This window comes from Danio rerio, chromosome 11 (assembly GCF_052040795.2).
Source record: "Danio rerio strain M-AB ecotype USA chromosome 11, GRCz13ab, whole genome shotgun sequence".
NCBI classification, from domain to species: Eukaryota; Metazoa; Chordata; class Actinopteri; order Cypriniformes; family Danionidae; genus Danio; species Danio rerio.
This window is the reverse complement of record NC_141031.1, coordinates 25,137,882-25,154,889: the sequence shown is the minus strand read 5'-3', so window position 1 is coordinate 25,154,889 and position 17,008 is coordinate 25,137,882. Positions and strand designations below refer to the sequence as shown.

The window sequence follows — 17,008 nt, the reverse complement described above, 5'->3', positions numbered from 1 at the left end:
AGGTGTTTCGCCATGACGTACGAACGAAACCAAGTTATTCACGTGCACGCGCAAACCCGGGAGATTTCAAACTTGAGGCCCCGCCCTCTGACGCAGAAACCCAGACACACACACACACACACACACGCACACAAACATGCCGGTCGATTGAAGTCACACTGCAGATGGATATATTGAGTCTCTACCCAAAGATGAAACATCAGCATTATAACCAAGCAGTTGGAAAGTACTGGAAACTTCTGGAAGCTACATGCTACAAAGAATACTTCATCTGAGTTTGTTAAAGGAAGGATCAGTAAAGAGTAACTTAATGATGGACGTCAGGATGGGTTTCTTCCTACCTTTCTCAAGTGTAAGTACGTGCGGTTAAAGTTGTTGCCTCGTTGACTAGCTTGCAAATGTATTTAGTTGTGGTTTGTTACTTGTAAATTTCCGAATAAATCGCGGGAGCGGTCGGTAACGGGTTTAATTTGAGACGGGAGCGGGCTGTCTAGCAATATCACGGATATTGCTATGCGAATGAGAAAGAGAGAGTCTGCTTGGTGCTTGTGTGTGTTATTGCGCCCGCGCGCGTATGAGAGAGAGAGAGAGAGAGCGAGCGAGCGAGCGAGCTTTGGGTGCTTGGTGCTGTGTGTGTGTTTATACAGACATCTTGGCTGTCTGGACTGTATAGCTGGGTGATTTTTGGTTGTGGTCTCCCCCGCTCTAGCGGGATCGGGCACGGCGGGCAGAAAACGGAGCGGGTTCTCAGGCTAAAACCTGGCGGGTGCGGGCGGAAGCGGGAGCGTTGTCGTCCGGAGGTGTGTGTGTTTTTGTGTGTGTGTGTGGCAGCTAAAATCCACGCCTACACTATCGAGCGTGTATGAACTGTGATTACTTTTTATATTGCTGATTAGCTATTGGCCATTTCACTCTCTAACTTAAGGCAGTCGACCAATCGCGACAGACTGTCATCGGTCCAATCAGCGCAGATTAGCTTCCCGCTAAGGAGGGGTTTGGGAACAAATGAATCACTGGACGATTCATACGGGAGTCACTGGGATAATTAGGTAAAAATAAATGCAGATTATAAGACCATGAAAGTGTTTTTTGACCTTGCATGTATATTAAACTGTTGTTGGAGACCCTTACAACCAAGATATGACCCTATTTCATGTATAATATGGGCTCTTTAAGATCTGAAAAAGCGCACACAGCGGCCTCTGGTGGATTTGCAAAAACCAAAACTGCCAAAAACATAGCTCCAGGGGTGTATTTGTCACTCTCCAGAAATGTAAATAGGGATACGTAATCAGAATGACCCAGGGTTGTTGTTTATGTTTGATGTTATTGTAAACCTTATTTAGTCTAGGATTGCTTACTAGAACTCCTCAATAAACTCCCCACTGCCCTGTCTCTTGCTCTCTCAATGGCTGTATATTTGTATATTTTACATTAGATGTATATTTTGTGCACAACTGAAACACATTGACAATTCTCTTAGATCATTCATTCATTTTCTTTTTGGCTTACTCCCTTTAATAATCTGGGATTGGCACAGCGGAATGAACCACCAACTTTTCCAGCATATGTTTTACACAGCGGATGTCCTTTCAGCTGCAACCCATCTCTGTGAAACATCTACACACACTCACTGACATACACCACGAACAATTTAGCTTACTTAATTTACCTCAAACCAGCAACCTTCTTGCTGTGAGATAGTCATGCTACCCACTTTGCCACCAAGGCGCCCTCTCTCAGATCATGTGTTTGATAATTTACACTGTGTGATTGTCGTTCGCATGAATTTGTCTCCGATTTTGGACATTTGTCAGCGATTTCACCAAACCTGCAGTGGCTTAAAACCAGGTCTAAAATCAATGCGAGTGAACTTGCCATGACTCACACAACTCATAATCAGCGCCCTGCATTAAAGATGAATACACACTCACCTCAAGTTATAAATATAACTGAAGTTTTTTTTCTAAAATGTTTTACCATTTTTTTATTTTGAAAAATGGATTATTAGAACTCAAGCTAAGAGAAAATAAGAGAAAAGCAACATGGAAAATGTTTTTGAAAAAAGGGGCAACGAGGACGCAAGCTTTGCAATACATCATTTAAGCTCAGAAAGTCTCTGAACATAACAAACAAAAGGCAATCAAACTCTGTGGGCTACATGAGTGTCTAAAAGCCGGTCCAGCACAGTGTAATTCCTAGCCGGAAGAAACGAAAAAGAAACAAGCAACAAAACTGCCCATCTGGGAATGTTAGCAGACTGATAGATGAGTGTACCATTGCTTAATTGTGTTCCTGTTAGGAGAAGCCCAGATGTGCATTTGAGAAGTAGTCAAAGGTTTGATGAGAGTGGCTAGGTGCCAGAGGAGTTGATTTCCAACACAGCACAGAGAACCAATCCAATTAGGGTGAAATTAGAAAGAAGATATGTTGAGTTCCAATCCTCCCCTGTGTGTTTCTCCGCAGTGAAAGTGCAAGAAAGATCAGCTTCCTCACTGGGTTTAACTTCTAACTAATCTTGTCTCATTTGGAACTTAGATGCAGTAGATATTTTTGTTTCAGGGAAGCTTACGCAGAAGATGAAAAATAACCTGACTGTGAGCCCTGTCAATCATGTGGAAGTGCATGAACCCTCACCTGGGGCAGCATCAGAACGCTATATTCCTGACCTTGACGCAGTGAGTGGCAGTCAATTCTGTCAGCAGCTGTCACTGTAAGGCACTACGTTCTCGTTCCTAACCTGTGAGGTAATAGGGAGGACAGAGATGATTGTTGGCTAGAACCGAGTTAGCAACAGAAGAGCATTTTTGGCAGAGGGTTTAGTTTTAATCCTTCAGGGTTTCATTCAGAATCATTAAAGCCTAAATTTGGATAAAGCCGTCTCTATATATTTCCTACAGGTGGATGCCAGAGGAGAAAAACAACAGACCTCCATTTGCCCATCTGTGCTTTAGTGACCTCCATGTGGTCAGGCTGACTCTGCCAGACAGTTGAAAAAAGGCTGCACACACCTGTTAAGGGCTCACTGCTGTTTCTGCCCAATATAAGTAATTCAGTTCAGTGTCTGCAAAGTTTAAGCGACAGCAAAATCCCAAAATAACTCATAATGTGCTCTAAACCAACCTATATGTCCTCTTTATGCTTCTATAGATTGCAAAATAGGATGTTTGGCAGACAATCCAGGCTGACCATTTTATGAAACAGAATTGGCTGCCATCTTGGTGCATCCCAATGAAAATTTAGGTTTTGGACTCTATCTTTAACTGCAGTTGCAAAGTTTACAATATTATGTGAGTGCTCTGGCATGAAAAGAGGCACCTAGAAAATAGATTTTTTTAATTGTTTATTTTATCAATTGTAGAGAATGTATTTGTGTTTTTTTTTTTTTTTTTTAAATGTGTGTATTTTTTTAATGCGTTCCTTACAATTGATAAGAAATGACCTTGGGATATTGTTCTGTATTCATAACCAATCATGTCCTTTTCCTAATTACTTTTTAATATTCATGTGTAAGCAAAATGTGTTTTTTTATTATAATGACAAGGTCAATATTTTGTGTTATTAATGAGACTTGATTATACATTGTAATTCATCCACAGTCACTAACTGCATTTTGATGTGTGTAATTGATGATGTGATATATTTTTTTAAATAGTAAATTGTTCACATCCTATCACATATTTATGTATTTATATGGACATTTCACAGGATAAGAACAATTCCATCTTCATTTATTGACCAAGCTCCAAACTTGTAGGACACAACAGAAAGATTTTGAAGAATTCAGAACCTAGGATGTTGATAGTTAAGTGATTATAACGACATTTATGCACAATTTCATAAAGTAAAGGTATTTAGTTTTATCCAAAGTTTTATGCAAGCCTTTGTGTGCATTTATCATGACTTTATGTGCTTTACAAAGCTAGTGATATCACTCTTTATCATACTGTATATTCAGTGCTGTACTAGATTACCTACCAAATATTTATTTATTCATTTTCTTTTTGTTCTTTACTAATCAGGGGTCACCGCAGCAGAATGAACTGCCAACTTATCCAGCACATGTTTTACACAGCGGACGCCCTTCCAGTCGCAACACAACACTGGGAAACACCCATACTGTATACTCCCTCATTCACACTCATACACTATGACCAATTTAGCTTATTCAATTTATCTATAGCACATGTCTGTGGACTGTGGGAGAAACCGGAGCACCCAGATGAAACCTACGCGAACACAGTAGAACATGCAAACTCCACACAGAAATGCCAACTGACCCAGCTAGGGCTCGAACCAGCAAGCTGTCAGGTGATCGTGCTACTCACTGCACCATCGTGACGCCTAGCTACCAAACATTAACAGAATAGTCATACATATGAAGCCAAAAATATGATCCAAATGTCAAAATGTATTAGTTTATAAATTATGCACTATATGAAGGAGAAACACTACATGTGAAATCAGTGAAAATAAGTCTTTATTAATCAGTAATCTGGCCAAACAACCTTATTTTTTCTTCAGTCACATGCCACACAGACAGGCCCATTAGGGAGGGTTTCAAGGTGAGAATCATCATCAATATTCATGAGACTGACATATTTGATAACCTTTTTTATAGAAATAACAATAATCAGCAATAATAATTTAAAAAGTATAACAAAAGCTAAATCAATATATGGTTTCATGTAAATTCACAAGGTTAAGTCTTATAACACTTTGTAGTAAACCTTGCACATTAAGTAGATTAAAAGCTTTGCTGGTCATATTTCAGCTGCTCAATATTGTGTTTATTATTAAGTATGCCAGGGTCGAAATTAACTTTTTTACTTGGTAGCACCAGTGCTCCAAACTTCAAATATTTAGGAGCACCAAAAGCAATTTAGGAGCACCAGAAAAGATTTATGAGCAGCACCCACCAAACATTCGCATGAAACAAAAATGAAGCACTGCAGTAAGAAATATTTATTTTGTCAATTTAATAAATAATATTTTATCTACAGAACAAACAAAAAACTGTAATAAATAATTCAATGCTGAAAGATGCAAAACAGTCATCAGTAACTAAATAGAAAAATAATATACATCTCAAGAAAGAACGGACAAAAGAAAGTTAAGTCTCACTACTATCGCTCTATAAAAGTTCTGTTTTCAGTTTGTGTCATTTTAAATGCTCCATTTTTCTGTGTCTGTGGAATGCAGGCGAGGCAGCCGCTCCAATTTATGAGCACCGGCGCAATACCGCTCTTTGTTAGGAGCAGCAGTTTCAGTGTAAACTTAAAGTAAAGGCAAGCTTCTTTGGCAATTATGAGTACAGTATTAGATTTTACATTTAGCGGACATTTGCGCTGAACATGCAGTGAATGCAACGCATCGAGATTCGGGCACCTTCTCCGAAAACACTCAGTTGATCTCAGCTGGTGGAACAACATTCACCACATGTCATGATCGCTCTCATCTGTGCCATAATTTGTAACTTTAGGTAGGGTTTGCAAACCTATGCACTTTTTACTCTTCAGCCGTTTGCATTTCCCGCTGTCACAAAAGCTTCCTGTCATCTGATAGCGGAAAGCCTTGAGTGATTGACAGCTAATTAAATAACCTATATAGCTGCAGGGAAGAGTGATTCAGCACGATTTTAGAACAAATTAAAACAGGTCTTATGGATTAATGATGTGTTAAAGCATGCACTAATCATGAATTAACTTTAACCACAACATGAGTCACACGAGTTCATGTGTGATTAACGTATACCTTTATTACTTGTTAGTATTTTGTTAATAACTGCATTGATTAAAATTAAATTTATGGTAAATATAGCCAGCATTAACTCATGAATTGTTTATGTATAATTATATCATGACTTTACTTAGAGGGGCACATCTTCATTAACTCATCCATAAATACACATAATTTTCTGTTTAAACCTTCCATGATGGTTTAATTGTTGACAGAACCCTTTTCGGTCACTTTGTATTTTGATAGTCTCTATGTTGAATTTAAGTTACATTGCATCTCCATGCCAACTAATTCTCCTTACAGTAGATTGTAAGTAGACTGTCAGATTCAGGGTTGGGGTTAGTGTAAGTTGATATGTACTTGCAAAGTTTCTTATAGTCAGTTAAATGTCTTTTAAAGGAGCAGCATCAACAGATATTTAGCAAACAATACTCAAATGAACCATCAAAATAAAGTGTTACCCATTTTCCTATTGTTATTCAGTGTAAACGCACTAGACGGACGTGCAAAAGTAGTTCATGAGTAGTTAAGAATTGGTTAATGATGATGTGCCTCTCCAAGTCATGATATAATTATACATTAACATGTCATGAGTTTGTGATGGTCAAATTGAGCACAAAGGAATGTGGTAATTAATACATTAATTAACAAACAAGCTCAAACTAAAAGTAATTAAGGTAGCTGTTATTCAAACATGAACTCTTATGTTTTAGTTAAAGTTAGTTCATGATTAGCGCATGCTATAACTCATCATTAGTCCATAATAAAGTAATAATTAGTGTACATATTGACACATCATCATTAATCTACTGTTATTGTAAAGCATGAGTGTCCAAACTCAATCCTGGAGGGCCGGTGTCCTGCTGAGTTTAACTCCAACGTGCTTCAACACACCAGCCAGGAAGTTTCTAGTACATCTATAAGAGCTTGAATAGCTAGTTCGGGTATGTTTAATTAGGGTTAGAGCTAAACTCTCCAGGAGACCCAGACTCCAGACTCCCCTGTTGTAAAGTATTACCACAAAATGCAGTATGATCACTTATTCAATTAATTGTGTGTATAAATACAATGTCAGAAAAAAAAAGCCTAAAGATTAATTTCTATGTGAAATGGTTCTTTAAAGCAAAATGTAAACATAAAAAAAATCATAGAGTTGCTATTCTTACACTGTATATTGTAGTGAGCCATTATAAAAACACACATTATCTGAAATTTGTGCTCCAGTCTCACAGGAGCCAATTTTCTGGAATTTAGCTTGCATCTACAGTGAGCACCGCATGTTTTCGCAAAGCTTTTCAGTGTTTCTTGTTTATAATCACTTAAAGGGTGTCATACTTGTTGCTAGCATTGGAATTCCAGTTGCAAATGTCATCTTGGAAATGGACCAACTAATGGATCAGGATTATACACAAACCATACTCACACACACCGCAATATCACTTTAGTTTGTGTGGGTATGTGGAGCATCACAGGGCTTTATTATACACATGCTGAATGTCAGTATTTTAACACCGAATGCCCACATGATTTCAGAGAATATCCCCATTTCACACACACGCACTGTTCATTTTTCATGTCATAGAAGAGAGAGCAAGGGTTTACAGTGCAAAGGGAAAGAAAATGAGTGAGAATCCGCTGCCATGGTGACTGGCCCAGCAGTATCTAATAGCAACGGGTTGCTAGGTAGCCGCTGCAGTTTCGGGAGGCTGAGTAGAATAGAGCATAATGCATGTGCTCATGGAAAAAAAAATGACATGGGAGGATGTAGAGGGGTTGACATATGACCACAGAGTCACTCACTCACCAATTGACCCGTCATTTTCTTTCATTTGATTGGCACGTTCAAATCTAATGTTCAGTGTGTGAACATTGAAAGGAAGAAACTTTTAAAGAAGAAGGTCTGTTAAGGACTGGAGCTTTGTTGCTGAAGTGCAGCCCACACATACACAAAGTATTGTTTGTTCACCAAATGTTAACACCTTTATTCTGTGATAGCTACAGCTTGAATTGATCTCAAACGGGAGAGTGGGCAAAGAAGAGGCGGCAAGGATTTATCGGGTGTATACACTTGTGTTATCATTCTAAATTTAATCTCATTTGGTTCATTTGCAAGGTATTATTAAACTACAGTTTGCAAGTGTAACAAGCAATGAGCTGTAATTAGATCCACAGAGCAGAGGAACTAAAGAACCGTTTTGTACCTGATGTCAACCCAGCCTACTTTGCTTTCTCTGACACCATAGCTGATTCGTTTGACAGCGTTTGAATGCGAGGAATGGGAATGCCTAATTAATGCAGACAAATTGATTACTAACAGGTGAAGGGGGGGGGGGGGTGTTGTAGGAGCAATTAAATGGTTGTGTTACTTGAACAGAATGGACATGTTGTGTATTAAGTGAATGGTGGTTTTCGTTTGACATTGCAAGGTCAGACAGTATTAACATTAGGTTATGTCTTATATGTCTAATCTTATTAACATTAAGAACCTGTTTGTTGTGTTTTGGACTGTATATTTTATTGTATTTGTTGTGCAGCTCTCTAAAGTACACAGTATTTCTGATTGGTAAGTTATAAAATTTGGTGATATACCACTTGTCAAAGTTACACCATATTTATGCTGGACAAGACAAATAGGGGTGCATTCAAACTATGCTATCTGAAATGTGCCAAAAGTGTGCCTGAGCCCAAAACTGAAAACGAGACGTGACTTTTAGTAAGGGATTGTTTCAGATGGCTTCATTAATCATTCCTACTGTTCAATGAACACGAACTGTTGTAGTTTATTAAAGACACAAACCCCTCACTGTACGACAGCTGCACCTTCATCAAACCTCCTAATACCTGCAGCACGAGAACTTTTATGATTGTTTATGAGTGTCAAAGAAGGCTGATGTATTCGGTGAAATATTTGACTGCGTGTCACTGCATATCAAATGACTAAAATGATAGAACTGAAGAAATCACCACTGTGCTGAGCAAGAGCGCTTCTCTTCTGTTAAACTGAACAGTGCATCATCGATGACGTAAGTGTGCTCCGCCTCGGATGCAATGTGAGTGCAGGCTGTCACTGGAGAGTATATAGTCAGCACAGTTTGGCTCACTTTGGTCCGGATTTGCTTAGCTCGGTTTGCATTTCCACTGAATTTTAAGATGCTTTAAGTGAGTGGGATTATTCCTATAGTTGTGCTGCCTATATTGCTGTGACTTCCTAATAATCTTTTTTTATTCTTATTTTCATCCAAACGTTGACTATGGTGCTGCTATTTTAGCTTTCTTATGCTGTAGTATTAAAATGGTTTGATTTTGTGAAGCAACATTACAGAAGTAGCTGTAGCTGATTATTTAAATCAACCCTGGCTCATTTTGAAAACATACCGCTATATACATTTCTGGAGAGCACTAAAAACGTCAGAATACTATGTTTTTTTTCACTAATCCACTCTCGCTAGTGCCATTCGCGCCTGCTGTTATCGCGTAAATGCACCAGAGGCTGTTTTTGACTGACAAACTAACTGAATGACTAACTGATCGACTGACCCACCCTCTAATAGTTTTTTTAAATGCCCAGATTGACCCGTTTACCCACTTCCCTTAACCCAACAGTTTTAAAAGAAATCCATAAAAAAGAAACGCCCCCGTTTGATTTTTACCACGTTTTCAGATTTTACCACATGCTCACACTTTTATCTACTTGTTTACTTTATTTTTTGGTTTCTGTTTTTTTTTACCCACTTTCTGGAATTGTTCTTCACCAGCCTCGAACTGTATCATCGCAGTCAATCCCTCTGTGCATCTCAAATCTTCTGACGTACATGGTAAGCTTTTGGACAAAATAACAGTGGAAAAGTCGTCAAAACTAAGGTAGGTGGTCAGTTGGTAAGCGCAAAAAGACAAAATGCAGCCATATGTCCTTCTGGCTACAATATTTACGATCTCTAGAAATGTATATAGGGCTGCGTTTTCAGAATGAGCCTATGTTGATTTAAATATAGCAGGTTTGGTGTCTCATGACACAAAACTAATGACACTTGTAGTGGTGCTGGTAATAATGATTCTCTTGGACTATTTGGAGATCAGTTTATAAATGAGACATTAAGCAATTCAACCTGAAGAGGCAATACAAACAAGAACTGCTACTTATACAAAAGAACTGTTGGGGCTCATAGAAATAAGACAATTTATAATAAGATTATAATAAGAAATACAATTAAAAGAAGGTGGCACCATTCAGCAAGAAGGTTGCTGGTTAGAGTCTCGGCTGGACCAGTTTGCATTTCTGTGTGGAGTTTGCATGTGTCCCCCGTGTTGCATGGGTTTCCTCCAAAGACATGCTCTTAAAATAAATTGGATTAACTAAATTGGCCCCTAGTGTACAAGTGTGTGTATGGGTGTTTCCCAGTCCTGGGTTGCAGCTGGAAGATCATCCACTGCATAAAACTTATAGTTGGCTGTATATTCTGCTGTGGCGACCCATTATAAATTGGGACTAAGCTGAAGTAAAATGAATGAATGGACAATTATAAGAAATAAGAACACTTTAATAAGTGGTTGGTATAGTTCCTGTGGATTCCCATTAGATTTCTTTGAGATTTTACAACTGGGTGTTTTCTATTGATAAGAGAGAAAATAACATTGTGGGAAAAATAACTTGACACATTTTATTTTTGGCTTTGAAACACAGTAAATAAGACACACCTATACCAAGCATTCTGTATGATTTTACAGTTTTGTGTTATATACTGTAAATTAAACATTTTGTGTAGTTTTTATTGCAAAACAAACTTATCTTCAAGGGTGTTTACCACATAGACTGGTTTTCTTATAAATTGAAAACCCGCATTAAAATAACCCCTAGCAAAATCTAGAAGGAGCCCAAGGCAAAATGTTTTCTGGGTTATGACATCATTCCTGCATCAATCTATAGATACCCTTATATTATATTTATTATATCAGCGATTCTGTCTAACTGGTGGTGACACGAAAGAGTGCTTATGTTAAAAATTAGGTTACATTTGCAAAATTTCACAGGCATAAATGGTCCATATTAGCAGTGTTAGACAGCATAGGATAAAAGAATTACATCTCATACAAAAGTCACTTTCAAACTAAGCAGCTTTCTCACCTCTATTTTTGACTCTTCATGACTGTTGCATTTGCTCATTGGTGTGTTGGACTGTGGGTGATTTTATGAGCGAGGTGAGCTGTCTTCTTCACTCAACCAAGAGGAAAAATGTGCTGTTAAAGCCAGATTTTGATTGCCAAAAATTGCAGGCATGGAATCAATCAAGTGAGAAAAAAGTTGTTGGGAATGTCATGTTTTCTCAAGCAATGCTACGTAATTTTAAAAGACAGCTACGCTGTAAAAAAAAAAAAAAGTTGACTCTAATTTTAAGGTAACACACTTACATTTTGAGTTTACTCAAACTTAAATCAAGTCAAGTGCAATAAATGGGTAATTAATAAATTTAATTAATAAATTACAATAAATTGAAAATTGACTTTTTAAAGGGCTCCTATGATGAAAATCATCTTTTGTAAACTGTTGGACAGAACTGTGTGAATGTATAGTCATATTGAAGTGATAGAAACACAATAAGTTACTTTTTAAAAATTTCCTGAAGTTAAAATTGGATTTAAATCCCTCCCATTTTGAGGCTAATCACAACGTGATGTAAGAATGCGGTCCCCCGTCGGGGGGAACTTCAGCACTATAAGTGGATTTGATGTTCTAAATCCACGTATGGGAGGATTCGGTTCAGAAGCCGCTCGTCTGAAAGAGTACTGAACGGGCCAATGAAAGCAATGAATTGGCAGCGCAAGCTTGCGCAGGTGTGCTTATATGATCAGTTAATTGGCGATGCAGCACACCTGCGCAAGCTTGCGCTGCCAATTCATTGCTTTCATTGGCCCGTTCAGTACTCTTTCAGACGAGCGGCTTCTGAACCGAATCGCCAGCAAACGCTATCCTTTTCGCTTCAGAGACTTTTCTGATCGAGTTCATGAGGGTTCCTCCTGCTGATCTACAGCCACTTCGAGCGAACGAGTGTCTCCCGGTCCAGAGCGAGTCCACGCAGCGGCAGACGGTCGAGCTGGGTTTCTCCCTTGCCTGGCGTTCCTTTGGGTCCGGTCCTCCAAGAGCGGTGCGTATTGCTGCAGAGCATCCTAAAAGAGCAACACAGTCGTGCAGCACGTCCTTTTCAGGATGGCGCTCCGACTGTGCGTTTCTGGTTGTGGGGGTTTCCTGGCTCCGGATGATGGGCACGATCACTGCATTACATGTTTGGGGGTCCAGCATGTTAATGTGGTGCTCGGGGGTGGTTCATGTCGTCACTGCGATGCCATGACCGTCGCGCAGTTGAGATCGCGGTTAGCTTTCGTAAGAGAGCGAGCCACCCCAGTCGTCTCCTGCTCTGCAGCGGGCGCTCAGGCAGATCTGAGGGCTCCAGCGAGACATAATCCGCCGCCTAAGGGCTCGCGGACCTCTCGCTCCTCCAATCGCTCCATCCAAGCTTCGGGTACTGGGAGTGATCCGTCTAATCAGATGGTAGCTCTCACGCTCGCTGACACCGGAGATCAGATGTCCTCCACGGCATCGAAGGGTGGGCTTTCATTGTCCAACGATGATCCTGACCCGCTCGCCCCCTCTGGGCAAGCGAGTGCCGTCAAAACGGATCCTGAAGCAGACATGTTGGCCGTGCTTTCTCGGGCTGCTTCGGCCGCTGGGTTGGAGATGGTTCATCCCCCAGCCCCGCGGCCGGACCGACTAGATGGGTGTTATGTAGAGGACCAAAAGGCGAAGCCTTTGAAGCCTCTCGTCCCCTTCTTCCCGAAAGCGCACAGTAGGCTCACGCAGTCCTGGAGGGCACCTTTCTCTGCCCGCACTGTGTCCGCCTCCGCTTTCACCACCCTGGATGGTGGAGCTGCCAGGGGGTATGAGGCGATCCCGCAGGTGGAGCGCGTCATTGCTGTCAATCTTTGTCCGCGTGGCACCCCCACTTTGCGCAGTCTGCCCCGTCTCCCGTCCAAAGCCTGTAGGTTATCTGCCTCCCTCGGAGCTAGAGCTTACAAGCCTGCGGGCCAGGCAGCTTCCAGCTTTGCACGCGATGGCCACCTACCAGCGCTACCAAGCGCAGGCACTGGCCGAGCTGCACAAGGGTGGGTCTAACCCAGGCTTGTTACACGAGCTGCGCACGGCGACCGACTATGCTCTCCGGACCACTAAGTCCGCCGCGTGCGCACTGGGGAAGACGATGTCCACACTTGTGTTCCAGGAACGCCACCCCTGGCTAAACCTGGCAGATATGCGCGATGTTGACAAAGTTCGCTTTCTTGACTCGCCCATATCCCAGGCTGGCCTGTTCAGCGACACCGTCGGTGAATTCACCCAGGAGTTCAAGGCGGTGAAGGAGCAGTCAGATGCGATGGGCAATGTCATCTATCGGCGGGGCCGTAAGCCCGCTCCATCCCCTGCCGAGCCATCCACCTCCGCTGCTCCTCGCCGGGGGCGCCTGGCAGCCCCTCCTGCCCAGGGCGCCGCTAAGTCCGGTAAATGGACCGCGAAGCGCCCCTGAGACAGGCCATCCGGAGAAGAGGAGACTTGCTCTTTCCCCACTGGAGGGCGGGGCCCATATTCCAACGGTACTTTTCAGTGCCACCAAAGTTTCGAACAAAGAGCATTTTTCCCCCTTCCCCGGATGTGACAGCTCAAGCCCTGCCAGTCTGGGACATGCCGCCTCTCAGCTCGCAGGGTTTGCATGCTCCGCCAGCGGCTCACGGGCGCTGGGGGGACGGTCTCCCTTCTCCCGGCCCCCAAGCCCCCTCTCCGGAGTCAGGGTGCGGAGCCAGAGCGAATCGCTCTCCTCCAGCTCTTCTGTGGGACCCTCACGCTCCCCGGATCAGCACACCCGCTCCGCGCTGCCCCTCCGTGGGTACGTCAACGATTGCTGCAAGGACGTCATTAGCGAGGGCTCTGCCTGCCTGGTTAGTGCGGGCCAGTCCCTCGCAGTGGCTCATACGCACGATCAGACTCGGCTACGAACTACAGTTCTCGAAACGGCCTCCCAAGTTCACGGGCGTGTATTTCACCAGGGTCAATCCCCTGTCCGCCCCTGTCTTGCGAGAGGAGATTGCTGCCCTCCTGGCTAAGGGTGCAATCGAGCCGGTACCTCCAGCCGAGATGGAGAGCGGGTTTTACAGCCCGTACTTCATCGTACCCAAAAAGAGAGGTGGTTCACGGCCAATCCTAGATCTGTGCGTTTTGAATCGCTGCCTTCACAAGCTGTCGTTCAGAATGCTTACGCAGAAGTGCAACCTCCGATGCGGCCGCCCTCAGGATTGGTTTGCAGCCATAGACCTGAAGTACGCGTATTTTCATGACTCCATTCTTCCACGCCACCGTCAGTTTCTGCGGTTTGCGTTCGAAGGTTGAGCATGGCAGTACAAGGTCCTCCCCTTCGGGCTCTCTCGGTCTCCGCGGGTCTTCACCAAACTCGCGGAGGGGGCCCTAGCGCCCCTGCGGCTTGCGGGCATTCGCATACTCAATTATCTCGACGATTGGCTGATTTTAGCCCACTCTCGGGAGCAATTGACTGCGCACAGAGACGAGGTGCTCCGGCATCTCCGCCTATTGGGGTTGCAGGTCAACTGGGAAAAGAGCAAACTCGCCCCGGTGCAGAGGATCTCTTTTCTCGGAATGGAGCTGGACTCGGTCACCATGGTAGCGCGCCTCTCCGGAGAGCGCGCTCGCCTGCTGCTGAACTGTCTGAGGGAGCTCGACAGCAAATTAGTGGTCCCACTGAAATATTTTCAGAGGCTCCTGGGGCATATGGCTTCCGCTGCGGCTGTCACGCCGCTCGGATTGCTCCATATGAGACCACTTCAGCACTGGCTTCAAGATCGAGTTCCAAGACGCTCATGGCATGCGGGCACACACCGAATCTCTGTTACTGCGCGGTGTCGCCGCACCCTCAGCCCCTGGAATGACCCCTCGTTCCTACTGGCCGGTGTGCCTCTGGGACAGGCGTCCAGTCATGTTGTTGTCTCAACAGATGCTTCCAGCACAGGCTGGGGAGCCGTGTGTCGTGGGCATGCAGCTGCGGGCCTTTGGGTAGGTGCCCAGCTGCATTGGCATATCAATCGCCTAGCTGTTGGCAGTGTTCCTTGCTCTCCGCCGTTTTTCTCCGGTGCTGGAGCAGCAACACATGCTGGTCAGGACGGACAGTACGGCGGCGGCAGCGTATATCAACCGCATGGGGGGTATGCGCTCTCGCCGCATGTCTCAGCTCGCCCGCTGTCTGCTCCTCTGGAGTCACCCGCGGCTGAAGTCGCTGCGCGCCATTCACATCCCAGGTATGCTCAACCGTGCAGCCGATGTGCTCTCACGGCAGCAGATACACTCTGGAGAATGGAGACTCCACCCCGAGTCTGTCCAGCTGATATGGGCGCGATTCGGGGAGGCCCAGATCGATCTGTTTGCTTCCCCCGAGAACGCTCATTGCCAGTTGTTTTATTCCCTGACCGAGGGCTCTCTCGGCACGGATGCACTGGCCCACAGCTGGCCTCGGGGCATACGCAAGTATGCGTTTCCCCCAGTGAGCCTGATCGCGCAGTTACTGTGCAAGGTCAGGGAGGACGAGGAGCAGGTTCTGTTAGTTGCGCCCCTCTGGCCCAACCGGACCTGGATATCAGAGCTCTCCCTCCTCACGACGGCCCTCCCATGGCAGATCCCTTTGAGAGAGGACCTACTTTCTCAGGGACAAGGCACCATCTGGCACCCTCGCCCCGATCTCTGGAACCTCCACGTGTGGTCCATAGACGCGAGGAAGACTTAGGTAACCTGCCGCCCGCGGTGGTCGATACCATTACTCAGGCTAGAGCCCCCTCTACGAGGCGCGCCTACGCTCTGAAGTGGAGTCTATTCACTGAATGGTGTGTCTCTCGCAGAGAAGACCCCCGATCCTGCCAGATCAGTGTTGTGCTCTCTTTCCTTCAAGAGAAGCTGGATAGCAGGCTGTCGCCCTCCACTCTCAAGGTTTACGTTGCCGCCATCTCCGCTCACCATGACGCGGTGGCTGGCGGCACCGTGGGAAAGCATAACCTCATCAACCGGTTCCTCAGAGGTGCTAGGTGAATTAATCCAACTCGCCCCCCTCTCACGCCCTCTTGGGATCTCGCCCTCGTTCTCACGAGCCTGCGATTTGATCCCTTCGAGCCACTTGATACAGTATCCTTAAGATTTCTGTCTCTGAAGACAGCTCTGCTGGTCGCGTTGGCCTCCATTAAGAGGGTCGGGGACCTGGAGGCATTTTCGGTCAGTGACTCGTGCCTGGAATTCAGGCCGGATTTTTCTCACGTTATCCTGAGACCTGCCCGGGTTATGTGCCCAAAGTTCCTACCACTCCCTTTAGAGATCAGGTAGTAACCCTGCAAGCGCTGCCCCCGGAGGAGGCAGACCCAGCCCTTTCCTTACTTTGTCTAGTTTGCGCCCTGCGCATTTATGTGGACCGTACTCAGTACTTTAGATCTTCTGAGCAGCTCTTTGTCTGTTATGGCGGACGGCAGCAGGGAAGTGCCGTGTCTAAACAACGTTTATCCCACTGGATTGTGGAGGCCATTTCATGTGCTTATTTGAGCAGAGGTCAGCCGCGCCCCCCGGGAGTGCATGCGGAGCGTTGCATCCTCTTGGGCGTGTGCGCGCGGCGCTTCTTTAACAGACATTTGTAGAGCTGCGGGCTGGGCGACACCCAACACATTTGCAAGGTTTTATAATCTGCGAGTGGAGCCGGTTTCCTCAAGGGTGTTAGGGACCTTTGGTGATTGAGGAAACAACTCGGTGGGTGTTGTAGCACGCTTGCAGTGCCTTTTCTCCCTAACACGGAGAGATGTGCACCCTCCTGTCTGTCAGTAAAGTTCCCCATTTGGTGAGCCCTGCAGATTCCTCCGAGGCCCCCAGCACTGACTCAGCGGAGGAGTCACTTGCTGGCCCACTACGTTAGGTCTGCCCGCGTTTTTGGGTACAGGTGCCTGCTATGGCCGATCCCCGCTGGTGATCCCCATATGCTTTTCCGCCACGGTCAAGTCCCCCCTCCTGGGTGGACCCGTGCTTTCCCTATCCGCTAACCACCTTCTTATGCACACTCCCCCTTCTCAGGGTTAGTCCATATGTAATTTCATTTGTTTCCCTATTGGGTGCGGATGGTCTCCACAGCGTCCTCCCTACTGGGATGGCACGCTTCCCAACGTACTGTCGTATATTCCTAGAATTATCTAG

The 17,008-nt window shown here is 44.6% G+C and overlaps 2 long non-coding RNA genes across 2 annotated transcripts in view; one reads left to right on the top strand and one right to left on the bottom strand.

Annotated features, from left to right (window-relative positions):
• LOC147841783 (uncharacterized) overlaps positions 1 to 17,008 on the top strand; it is a 751,871-nt gene that overhangs the window by 434,553 nt on the left and 300,310 nt on the right. The window lies entirely within an intron of this gene.
• LOC147834816 (uncharacterized) overlaps positions 1 to 17,008 on the bottom strand; it is a 50,080-nt gene that overhangs the window by 5,693 nt on the left and 27,379 nt on the right. Inside the window, exon 2 of the long non-coding RNA XR_015502623.1 lies at positions 2,638 to 2,740. This is a non-coding gene — a long non-coding RNA (uncharacterized LOC147834816). The remainder of the gene's footprint in view (positions 1 to 2,637; positions 2,741 to 17,008) is intronic.